The sequence below is a fragment of the Tachypleus tridentatus genome, chromosome 13 (genome assembly GCF_004210375.1).
Source record: "Tachypleus tridentatus isolate NWPU-2018 chromosome 13, ASM421037v1, whole genome shotgun sequence".
Taxonomy (NCBI): Eukaryota; Metazoa; Arthropoda; class Merostomata; order Xiphosura; family Limulidae; genus Tachypleus; species Tachypleus tridentatus.
In genome coordinates this window covers 115,644,389-115,658,039 of record NC_134837.1, presented here as the reverse complement: position 1 = coordinate 115,658,039, position 13,651 = coordinate 115,644,389, and the positions used below count along the sequence as shown (strand labels likewise).

The 13,651-nt window shown below is 34.2% G+C and overlaps 1 long non-coding RNA gene across 8 annotated transcripts in view; it reads left to right on the top strand.

Moving 5' to 3' along the window:
* Positions 1-13,651, top strand: part of LOC143239348 (uncharacterized) — a 40,328-nt gene that overhangs the window by 18,854 nt on the left and 7,823 nt on the right. For 3 of the 8 annotated variants that reach the window (XR_013021133.1, XR_013021135.1, XR_013021139.1), the window contains one exon: positions 12,803-12,888. The exons of 3 other annotated variants lie outside the window; for them this stretch is intronic. This is a non-coding gene — a long non-coding RNA (uncharacterized LOC143239348). Of the gene's footprint in view, positions 1-509; positions 704-8,002; positions 8,413-12,802; positions 12,889-13,651 lie in introns of those variants that run through there. 2 more of the 8 variants (XR_013021137.1, XR_013021136.1) reach the window with 2 other exon arrangements.

Here is a 13,651-nt window from a genome sequence, read left to right as displayed (position 1 = left end):
AACAAACCAAGTCAGTTTGAATAACACCAAAAAATGTTTTCTATTTTTAATCGTATAGAATAGCATAACCAATCTGTTTCTTTGAGAGAAGTAAATAACATAGAATTAATCCTTCCTCTTAATTAAAGTGAATAAAACAAAATAAGTAATCATTTCCTAGATTATAGTGAATAAACAAAGTAAATATATTTTCCTCTTGCTACAATGGATAAAATAATATGATCTCATTAAGTAAGATGACACATAAATAAACTAAATACTTAACCTGAATCGAATAAGATAAAATACAAAGCAAATACATTGTATTTCGTGATGATGTGTTTGAACTTCCTTCTAGCAAAATACATTCAGGTAATTTTAATCTAGTTAAAAAAAACATTCCGAAGTAAACAAAATACGAATAGATGACGCACTATGGTTTCACTGGCTTCACTAAAACTGTGTGTTCTTCTCATATTATCCTAACATGTTAAATGAATGAAACCGTATTTCTGTTTAATTGAATACAGATGTCAGACGCCCGCAGTCATTGTGTCAATTTTGTAAAGTCGTTCATTCTCAACTCGAAACGGATGTTCTTTAACGCTTTCTGTGGAAGTAAGCCAAGTTTTTTTTCCATCTGAGAATACAATGTTGTCTAACATTTTACGTAATTTGTAGAACACAGGTTATAATATGTACAGTACATCGGTAATATAATGAAAATCAAATTAAAATGTTTGTTGATCAAGACTGACGGGTGTTGTTTACTTCGGAACTTACCATTATTGAAAATTAGCACATTCTGAAACTTAAAACTATTAAGGGTTTAAAAAATTAGCAGGATATTTTAATTATTTTTTTAAAAATAAAACGTTTGTTTAACCAGAGACCTTATCACTTTCATTTTTCTAAAGGCCCGGCATGGCCAAGTGTGTTAAGGCGTGCGACTCGTAATCTGAGGGCTGCAGGTTGGCATCCCCGGTGCGCCAAACATGCTCGCTCTTTCAGCCGTGGGGGCGTTATAATGTTACGGTCAATCCCGCTATTCGTTGGTAAAAGAGTAGCCCAAGAGTTGGCGGTAGATGGTGATGACTAGCTGCCTTCCCTCTAGTCTTACATTACTAAATTAGGGATGGCTAGCACAGATAGCCTTCGAGTAGCTTTGTGCAAAATTCAAAAAACAAACATTTTTCTAAGTATGCAACCTTAACTTCACATTTACTTTCCACAAGGTATGGTTTATTAATTTTATGTTTCGTAGTCAAAAACATTGAGTAAGGAAGTGAAAAGGTCGAAAACAAAAATATGTAATTTTATATCTCATTTTTTTTGACATTTTGATTTCCATATTATAAACTAAGAATCCATCAGTGTAGATGTTTGAGATACAAATCTTATTTTCAACTTGATTGTTGTATTTAGTTTGTGGTGTGTAATAACTCAAGCAATGTGAAGTCCTCCCCCCCTTCTCCTAGTAAGTAAGTATACACGTTTACGATACTAAAATTTTGATTTCGGTATACATAGTGGACTAAGTGTATAGCTATGCGCCTGACAACAACCAAACCAAAATTTATTACACCTACGATTTTTCTTCTTTAATTCACTGCTATAACTGTGGCGACATTAATTTGTTTGTTGTTAAGTATAAAGTTGCATAATGACATATCTGTGTTCTGCTCGTTGCAGATAAGAAAACATGATTTTTAACAGTGTAAGCGTAGAGACTTAAAGCTGAGCTACTTGAGACGCAACATTGTGACAATTTATTTTCTTAACATTATTCATTTTCGCAGAACATGGTTGACACTTGATGATGTTTTTATTAAGTTATTTTTTTACATCTTTCTTTTCTTTTCTTTTACAACCACTTATACTTAAAAAACTTCAGTCAATTAATAATATTAAATGTGGAAACAATACTAATTAATTAACATTCTACCTCCAGTTGCGCAGAGATGTATATGTCTGTGGACTTTTGACCCTAAAAACCAGGTTTCAATACTTGTGGTGGGCAGATCACAGATAGACCATTGTGTAGCTTTGTGCTTAATTACAAAAATAAATTTCGAAGACTTTATATGTATTTATTAGTCAAGTATTAACGAATTAAATTTTTTTGTTTGTATATTCAATTTGAAAATCAGTGATGTCGAGAAAACCCAATTTTAGAGAAAAATATATATGTAAAAACGGCTCGTTTGGGTTGGGTCAGTTACCTCCTCCTTTCTTTGTGAATCTGACGATGATCGAAGAAGGTCGAAACGTTATTCGCTCCTCTAGGTAAAAATTTTTCTCAACCAAAACGAGCCATTTTTACATATATAAATTTGAAAATTAACACACGTTTTATAAAATGATGACAAGTGACTGACGATGACAAGAAACTGTGCAAAACCACTGTGTTACAAAAACCTGAATGTTCCTTACTTTGCTCAATTACTGCAGTTGCAAGACTTGTTTGATAATTAAAGACTGAAATTCTAATAATTTAAAGTATGAAATCATTATCACATAAAGTTTGATTAAGTTTCTTTAGATTACGATCTTTTTCAAAAGATAAAACTCTTAATTAAAGAGACAGCAAAACAAATATACCATTAGGTGTTTCAGAACTTTCTCCTTTTATTTTTTGCACGGATGATATAAAACTACTTTTTTACTTAAAGATATTTTAAAGAAAAATAATACTTAATAGATAGTTTATATATTAAACTATAATATCACAAAACAGAAGTTAGTTGGTTGGTTGGTTTGGTGTTTTATGGCGCAAAGCAACAAGGTTATCTGCGCCAAACAGAAGTGCGCACAAATATATATATGAATAAAGAAAATTACGCTTAATACATTTGGTTAGCCTGAAGAGAAACTTACAGGAACCAAAGAGAAACATGAGAAGGAGAGACTTTTTTGATCTTCTGACTCAGCTCAACCTTTATTTAGAACGTATGTTTTACTACTAGTGCTTATTATAAATTGCCTGCCACACGCGACGCTTCTTACGACTAATCGTAGTTACGTCAAACATTATTAGAATTCTTATGAAGCTACATTAAAGGCTCGTAACCATAGATGATCCATGTTAAACTAAATATGATACTGGAGCTTCGAAAACGTGCCATGGGTTCGCTATCTTGGATGAGTCAATGTTTCAGTCTCGTCGCGTCTCTCTACATATCTTAGATAATAATGTGTTTATATAGAAAAAAGTAAATTTTTCGAATGTAAGGTTTTGATTTGTAATGTGATCTTCTCTTTTATTTTGAGCCATCTCTTTATGTTCTTAGTTACTGTAAATTTTGTTATTCTGTGAGGCCCCTCCCGCTAGTACAGCGCGGTATGTCTTCGGATTTACCAAGATTTACCATTATACACCTTCACACGTTTTCGAACACTGCAAATCAAATAAACACAACATAACCATAGAAAACACCCAAATACTAAATAAAGAAACAAGCATAAACAAACGCAAAATCAAAGAAGCCTTACTTATACAACGACTCAAGCCCAAAATAAACCAATACAAAGGAACACCTTTATACCTATATTAATAAATATAATCAACAAGCTTTTCAACAAGCATAAACAATATTATTCACATTGTTGTTCATTCGTTGATTTTTAGCCGAAATCTATACATCAGACCACTAGGAATCGAAACCTCGATTTTAGTGCTGTACAACCGTAAACTTATTGTTGACTCACCTTAAACAAAATCAGGTGTTCGTTTCCCCCCGGTGGGCTCAGTAGATAGCCCGATGTGGCTTTGCTATAAGAAAACACACACATATTCTGTGAGGTAAATATATTATTCACATTGTTGTTCATTCGTTGATTTTTAGCCAAAATCTATACATCAGACCACTAGGAATCGAAACCTCGATTTTAGTGCTGTACAACCGTAAACTTATTGTTGACTCACCTTGAAACTTTAAAAATACAAATGAAATGGTTTAAGTTTTCGGATATAACATTTATTAATGAGATGGTTTACATAGACTATTTTAAAATGGCGAATAAAAAATTATGAACTGAACGTTCTTATTCATTACGTATTATACTATACTTTCTGCTTTAGGTAACGCTGAGATAGCGGTAAGTCTCCGGATTTACAACGCTAAAATCGGGGATTGGATTTCCCTCGGTAGACACAGCAGATAGCCCGATGTGGCTTTGCTATAAAAAAACTTATTGGTCTCACCATAGAATGTATATCTTGTATTCGTTTCTCTCGTCTTATTCATTGTTGTAATGTTTATATATTTTGTGTCCCTCCTTGCATTGTATTTATTTCATCTTTTAATTATTATTATGATTTGCATTATATACCTTCACACGTTTTCGAACACTGCAAATTAAATAAACACAACATAACCATATAAAACACCCAAATACTAAATAAAGAAACAAACATAAACAAACGCAAAATCAAAGAAGCCTTACTTATACAACAACTCAAGCCCAAAATAAACCAATACAAAGGAACACCTTTATACCTATATTAATAAATATAATCAAACATCTAAGCACGCCCTCTACATTCCTATACTCAGTTACACAACCCCCTTCAAACACTTGGTCAGCTATCGGTCAGTTACCTCTTTCTTTCTTTGTGAACCTCACGATGGCCGAAGAAACCTTATTTATACAACAACTCAAGCCCAAAATAAACCAACACAAAGGAACACTTTTATACCTATATTAATAAATATAATCAAACATCTAAGCACGCCCTCTACATTCCTATACTCAGTTACACAACCCCCTTCAAACACTTGGTCAGCTATCGGTCAGTTACCTCTTTCTTTGTGAACCTGACGATGACCGAAAAAAGTCGAAACGATGTTCGCTCCTCCACATAAAACTTTTCTCAATCCAAACCAGCCGTTTTTACATGTATATTTCTCTGCAGGTGGGTTTTCTCGTCATCACTGATTATAATTTGCATTGTTTGAATAAAAAAAACAGCGAAAACAAACGTTTTCCGTGTTATTGAGCTACTTTAACATATTATTTTCTTTTATACTACGTCTGCCCTTAACTTGTAACCTTCCATTACCTTTTTAAATTATTTTCACTTTATTCTAATGTTGTTACCTGTAATGAGTCAATTTATTATGCAATATGCTGTTTGCTCCTTTGTGTCACTATTCTGTGTGAATTATTTCACTACATACTTGGACACGTCGGTAGTGACCTTGGAAAAGCATTAACCAAAATCAACTTAATAATTACAATTAACAATAATCATAATAACAGTTTTAAAAGCAACAACAGATTCCAGTTTAAAAGGAGCTAGTCACCCTAATAATATATATTTTTCATTTATATTTTTCAATATATATTCTCAAATTCCATAACTATCAACTATATTTCAACCTAAGACTTTTTTTTTTTACTGAACACACAAACTGAGCAATTTTGTGTCCCAGTGCATGTTAAACAACGAGTTATTTGTATTGAAAATATGTGTTCTTTTTTTTAATATACTCTCGCATTATTTTATCACATTCAATATTTATCTTCTGTAGAAACCTGTATGAGTGGTTTAATCTTGTGTAGGAGTCCCTCAGTGGCTCAGCGGTATGTCTGCGGACTTACAACGCTAAAAACCTGGTTTCGATACCTGTGGTGGGCAGAGCACAGATAGCCCATTGTGCAGCTTTGTGCTTAATTCAAAACAACAACTCTTGTGTAGGATCATGATAATAAATATCATGTAGGATGTGTTAGGTCTTATGCAGCCTGGACAACATCTTGTGGAATATCTTTTGTGCCATTAAATACGATCATATACGATGTTATAAAGGACATATTCAATATTTCAATGCAATACGTAACGTGTACAGCATAACACAAAGTGGGAAGTCACATACCACAATCAAATTTAAACATTACAGGAGATGACATTAGGACAAAATATAATTAATTAAGACAATAGAGATCTGTGATGACTACAGTGCACTATATGTTGTATTATTATGTTACTGTTACAAATATGATGTGTGTTTAACTATCACACTAGAAACAATAGTCCATCACACTGTCAAGTCATAATTCCTGTATTAAAACATGAAATTATTGCCTTAGCATAGATAAACATAAAACATTTCCAGCTTTATTTCGTCTCGAAGTGCATGGTCTCACACCACGTTTATGAAACGAAATTTACAGAAGGTTAAATCAAAGGTATAGGCAGGGATACATCGACATCTTCAAACCAAGTAAATGTACGAAAACAGAAAAATAATGTTATTTTAAATGCATTTAATTCATTTGCAATGTGGCTGAGTATAAAGTTCTAAAAATATGAGGTTTCTTTTCGTAACAGTTTCTTTATACCTTAAGTATATTATCTTGGGCTAAATTTTACATTCTACGATCATGTGCACTAAAAGTAGAATGTTATTAACGCTATCTTATTATTATTTTAAATACTTGTACATTTAGAAATATGCATATCATACCCACTGTAATATACTATGTCTGTCGTACGGGTGTGAAAATTTATTTCGGTCTGAACACGTCTTGTTGTACATGATTCTGCTATACTTGTGTACAGCAACTGAGATGTAACTAAGAGAATTGGCTGCAGTGAGATGGAGCCCAACTAGCACACGTTGACAAAAAGGAATTAAAACGTGGACATCGTATCTAATCTATTATGAAATATCTATGATCATAATCAGCTTACTGATCAGCAGTAATATGTAGGTTTAGTTTTATGTCCACTGTTCCAGTAATTCAGTAATTTGTGAAAAAGCAGTTGAATGAGATTATGGTAACAAAACTAAGTACTGTATAATTTAACCAGTACAATATTATATACATTAACGTCTTTCATCATCTTGTAAAACAGCATTAAGTTATTGCTCGATTCAAACAGCAACATTTTCAAAATATGAAATATATAAAAGCATCGCACGACGTAAAAAATTGAAATTGCGAGTTCTTGGTTTTTTAAATCTAATTACTATGGTGTTATTTGTATAGCTCACAAAGGGACAGCGTTAAGTCTGTAGATTTACAACACTAAAATCCGGGATTCTGTGGACACAGTGGTTGGTTCAAAGTGACTTTGATTTAGAACAAACAAAGGTATTTGTATGTTTATGAAGGTTAAATAGTATAGAAATACGTTATTAATATCCAGTTGTTTACTAGTTATCTGATTGACATCTTAATTAAGCAATGTACTAAATAGCTAGGTCGTCTCTACCCACAGCTATTCTTAGTTTTGAATAATGAACCAGAGGGAGGCAATCACCATCCACCAGACCTTTTACTTGCTTTCTTTTTAATATACATTCTAGTGGGCCATTTGGTTTTCCAGTATGACAATGTTAGGCCATAATACTTTATTTTATCATCGAGCGTATGCTTTGTTTTTATGAATATTAATCTGTCAAGATAGTCTAATTATTCTAAAAGGATAAAAATGCAACAAGTTCCAAGTCATGAGCCTTCAGTTTCACATGTCATTATCTTAATTAATGAGCATCTTCAAGTCCAGACTTTTAAATCTTAATATAATATGATGTATAGCGACCGACATGTATTTTTCGGTTCTTAGACTATGCTGATCTTTGAAAAATACGTTTATTACTAATAATAACTTAAAAGCTATTAGACTTACAGAAATGTTTCATTGCTTCAAATGAGTTACCTCACAAATACAATACATTATTTCTTTGTGCTTACTTTTGGACTTCAACTCATAACTGAAACAATTTTAAATTGTCCAAGGATACTGATGTTCCTCAAATAAATATATCTTTATATTCATATATTTTTATGAAGTAAACAAGAAATAACTTAAGAATTTAAAGAATCTGTCCAGTGTTATTTTTTATGCGTAATAATAATTTCAACCACGGGGTGATGCTAGAAGGCAAACTAATAAATTATGTCATAAGATTTGTGTTTATGACATGTGAACTTCATTGGATTTTGATTTAGAGTCTAACAATTCTCTACGGTTTTTTATGTCTCCTACATTTCTCTTCTTACCATCCCTCAGCAGATTCATACTTCGAATCACTGCAAATATGGTTAGCAAACACTGAAAGCTATAAATAAAAACGTCAGCTGCTGAAACCCTCCTTGATGCAGCACGAAAATAGAAGTCGGGAAGACATGACTGCAATCTTCTACATCATCCTCTCCAAACAACTTGAAACACGAATGATGGATTAAACGGAAAAATCGGATACAACTAAATACTTAAATGGAGTTCAGCGTGAGCTACTGTTGTTAAAGCTGTCGTGGTTCACTTTTACTATCTATTTTAATCAATTATAATAAGGTAAATTCAAAAAGCAACATAGTAACAAAACATTTAATATGAAATTTAAGATTTCGAAAACTGGAGCTCCATGGGTGGGAAAACGAGAGTTCTAACATTAGTACTAACAGTTATCTTTTACTGGATAACCTATTATTACCCCGTTTTGTATGCTGATTGCAAAATAAACTCGTAAAATTGTCAGATACCTTCTTTGTTAATTAGAATATTTGTTCCTCTAACTTTTTGACATATAGTTAGTCTCCAAAATGTTGAGATGACATATAAGGGGTATTAATTGTGGGTAAACAAGAACAGCACAACATTTACTCATACTTTAGTGATTATAGCCAATTTATAAAGTAATAAATCTGATAAATATGCTCGAAATATGTTTGTTATTTTAAGACAGAGTGTATATATACATATATGTATATGTTTCTACGGGCCCTAAACTTGAAATGTTTGGGGATTCATATGCTAGCCCATATTTACGTTGAAATTAAATAACATCAAAGCTCTTCTATGCTTATATTGGACACACATAATGACTTCGCGCTGTCATTCACTTCTAACTTTAGAATTTCGTCACCTACTCGTCGTGTACAGTCGGGTAAGTTGTTCCATCTCCTTCCCCCTCGTTGAGAAAGCCGATGTGACTTGATACAATATTATTGTCTTTCTCCAATTCACATATCAATGATCGGTAAAGTAATATTATTAAACAAAAGTACGAATTAGGCAACAATTAATAAAAGTATTTTAATAGTTTTTTGAAAAAAAAATCAGTTCTAAATAAAACTAAATATGTTTCTGAGAATTCGCATTGGCCAGAAGGTAATAATATTATTACAATTATTGTGATGCAATATTAGAACTTTTAGGCTTTTTGGTGTTTCAGGGAAACCGAATTACTCAAATAGTATTAAAAATGTCTGCTGTATAATAGATGAATCGGCAATAAATGTTACGAAGGAATGATTAATTTAGTTAAAACTGAGTTTGAGAAAAGAAGTAAATAGACTAGGTTTGATGTGTAACACACAACGAAAACACTTTTTGTTAACCTGAAGATGACCTAAGAAAGTTGAAACGTTGTTCTGTACTTTATTCTAATTAGAATTTTAATACTCATACCAGCCATCTTTAGAAAACATTTTTACCTTAAGTTGGTTTCTCGTCATCATGAAAAACACTCTTTATTACCTAGGCCTAGCATAGATAGCCAAGTGGTTAGGGCCTTCGACTCATGATCTGAGGGTCGCGGTTTCAAATTCCCGTCCGACCAAACATGGTCGCCCTTTCAGCTGCTGGGGCGTTATAAAGTTATAGTCAACCCAACTATTTGTTCGTAAAAGAGTAGCCCAAGAGTTGGTGGTGATAATTACCTGCCTTTCCTTTGGTCTTACACTGCTAAATTATGGACGGCTAACGCAAATAGTCCTTGTGTAGTTTTGCGCGATATTAAAAAACAAACAAACTTTATTAATTCAAAGAAAAACATTGTGTGTGTGTGTGCATGCTTAATGATGTTGGTGTTGTATGGTTGCCTTTCAGTGAATTCGTGACTTTATTAGACTAACTTTCTTCGTAGAGTTGTATTTCAGCAAATCAATTCACTCTAGATTTGAAGCATTGTTTAAATATAGCATGAGTGTTAACTTGATTTTTTTTTGAAGCGACAGTTTATCCTAGTTTTATGAAAATAACTGTGTGTAACTCATACTTTGTGTAGTTCCAGTGTTGTGAACTGATGATTGTCTTGTTGCGTCATATTACTAGAATCTCTCGTTGTTTTGATGGAGTACGTAATAATGTCTCGTAGTATGTAGAAAGTTCTAGGCGAAATTCAAAAACAAAAGCGAAAAAACAAAACACATCCATGAACATCCACTACCTTTCAAATATTTCATTCTAAGAAATTAAAATTATCTTTATAAGAGAAATACCGTATCTTCAAATACTTTCCAGGTCAGTAAGAATAGCTAACTTTATATTTTGAAGATTTAACACTAAGGTCAACTATGCTCACCAGATAAAATTACGATGAATTAGACAAAATAAAGCAATACTTCATCAAACCGTAGAAAACATTATACACACACACCTAGACGAAAAGCATGTGTTTGTGTGTTTTTTTTATAGCAAAGCCACATCGGACTATCTGCTGAGCCCACCGAGGGGAATCGAACTCCTGATTTTGCGTTGTAAATCCGAAGACATACCGCTGTACTAGCGGGTGGCAACAAAAAGCAAAATCAACTAACAAAAGTAAATATATCCCACGATTTAAAAAATCATGAAACCATATACTGCTGAATACCATATATTCCCGACATCAGCAGACAAATAACCAACATTTGTCAAAAACTCGTAACAAAATATGACATTCCAGTTAATACCAAATTTATTCAAAAATCAGGCACAAACTGAAGTCTATACTATGTAAAAACTACACTGACAAACATCACACCGACATTATTTATAAAATGCAATGTGATAACTGCCACGACTTCTATATTGGAGAAACAAGTAGGAAAATGGATTTTTGTTTGTTTGTTTTTGAATTTCGCACAAAGCTACTCGAGGGCTATCTGTGCTAGCCGTCCCTAATTTTGCAGTGTAAGACTAGAGGGAAGGCAGCTAGTCATCACCACCCACCGCCAACTCTTGGACGACTCTTTTACCAACGAATAGTGGGATTGACCGTCACATTATAACGCCCCCACGGCTGAAAGGGCGAGCATGTTTGGCGCGACGGGGATGCGAACCCGCGACCCTCGGATTAGGAGTCGCACGCCTTAACGCGCTTAGCCATGCCGGGCCAGGAAAATGGAAGCCAGATTTAAAGAACATAAAAAGTCGCCTTCACACGTTTCCGAACACTGCAAGTCAAATAAACACAACATAACCAAATACTAAATGAACAAACATAAACAAACGCAAAATTAAAGAAGCCTTACTTATACAACAACTTAAGCCCAAAATAAACCAATACAAAGGAACACCTTTATATCTTTATTAAAATATAATATAATAAATAATAAAAGATAAAAATAAATAAATAATATACGAGGGCTGTTCAAAAAATACACGGACTATTTGAATTGCGCGACTCCAGTTAGTTCCAGGGGTATCCGCTTGGTGTCGCTAGGTTCGCACAGATCAGCTGATTACGACGTCATTTCCCGATTGTAGATATCTTCATTTGTGTATTAGCCACGCAGTTTTAAGTGAAGTGCGATTTTTTCGTTTGGCGGATTTCAGAATGAATGACCTGAAGGAGCAACGACTTGCAGTGAAATTTTGTGTTAAACTTGGAAAATCTGCGACTGAAACTTTTGCTATGCTTAACACGGCTTACGGTGATGTTGCTATAAAGCGTACGGCATGTTTCAAGTGGCATGACCGTTTTAAGGATGGTCGACAGTCCATTGAAGATGGACGTCCTTCCACGTCAACTGACGACCCACACGTCGACAAAATCAACACCCTGGTGCGGGCAAATCGACGTCTGATTGTCAGGGAGCTTGTTGAAGAGTGTGGGATATCAGTTGGATGTTGTTACGAGATTTTGACCATAAAACGGAAGATGCATCGCGTTGCTGTGAAATTCAGCCCTCAGAACTCGTGAGTTTTTGGCCAAACACTCGATCACTGTTCTCCCCCCCCCCTCCCTACTCACCTGACCTTGCTTCTTACGATTTTTTCTTGTTCCCCAAACTCAAAAGACCTTTGAAAGGAAGAAGATTTGAGATGATTCCCAAGATTAAGGCAAATGCGACGAAGGAGCTGGAGGACATCACAAAAGAAGCGTACCAGGACTGTTTCAACAAGTGGAAACACTGTTGGGATAAGTGTGTGCGTTGGGGAGGAGAGTACTTTGAAGGGGTCCCAGACCTGTAACTTTTAAATAAAGTACATTTTGTTTTATGACGTCAGTCCGCGTATTTTTTGATCAGACCTCGTAAAATTATATCTTCAAACATCTAAGCCCGCCCTCTACATTCCGACACTTAGTTACACAACCCCTTTCAAACATGTGGTCAGCTATCTCTCTCCTTTGTGAACCTGACGATGACGAAGAAGGTCGAAACGTTGTTCACTCCTCTACGCAAAAATTTTCTCAACCCAAACGCGCCGTCTTACACTGCTAAATTAGGGACGGCTAGCGCAGATAGCCGTCGAGTAGCTTTGCGCGAAATTAAAAAAAAAACATAAAAAAAAAACAGTTTCTATGTGCACCATTATAATGAATAGTAAGTGCTCATCCCCGTCAGCTTGGTCATGATTAATAAATTTGGAAAGCACAACCTGGTAGCTTATATTAATTGTTTTAATAAACTATAAGACTAGGGATTATAATGTGAAGTATACATCTTCGCCACACTTTATACTTTCCACAACTCGGAGAAAACTGGTCGTTGAAATTAGTTTCTTAATCTGTGTGAATCTCTTTCAACACATCAACATAAGCCTCGACCTGCTTTAGATGTAGTAAATGGTGCAAAATAAGTAACAATGATCTTTTTTCAGTCTCCAAGAATGGACAAGCAATATTTTGGAATTTACTCTGTAAAAGTGAACAGAGAGAGACGCGTGGGCTGCATGCTCATTTTCAGGTAGGAAATAGTTACTTTCTGATGTTGTTTTCACTTAAATCAAATATCCACAAAAACTATAATAATCCATCTATTCTTTACCCACTGGAATACTATTCTCAGGTTCTTAACCACAGACTTTAACGTGCAAAGAAACAACGTTGACATAAACCAGACATGTCTTTTGTAGCTCTTTCAATGAAAACAGTTAACCTCTTAACAATAATGGGCATAATGTATTACCGACACAAGCTACCTCTCATGCTAAAAATAATCTTAGCACTGTTTCTCTTCTTCATCTTGATATGTCAGGTTTAATGTGTTGAGATATACAGATAGTCATCTGTTTGGGGCAAATAGAAGTTATCAATGCGAGTTTTTGCATTCATGTACTTAGAATAAAGAGTATTCTGGAGTATCTTCCTTCTTTCTGACACTCACTGGTGGAGACGAACAAGCACTTTCCAGGTTGTATATGATCTTGTCCTTCAATATCTGCTATATCTCAGCACTGGATACATTCTTATTGCTCCAGAGAATCAATCATTTGGCCCCACAGATACATCAGCTTACTCAAACGAGTCATTACATTGTTTTTACTTGCTTGACCCCGAATGTTTGAACAGTTCATAACATACAATTTCAGATGTGTTGGTAAGCACGTATTTGTTTCAGATGTAGAGCAACGTACACCAACCTAAGGTAACTGCTAGCCTTGATTAGTTCTGCTATTATAATTCTACATATGATCATTCCACCATAATGTAGGATAATACCCATAATT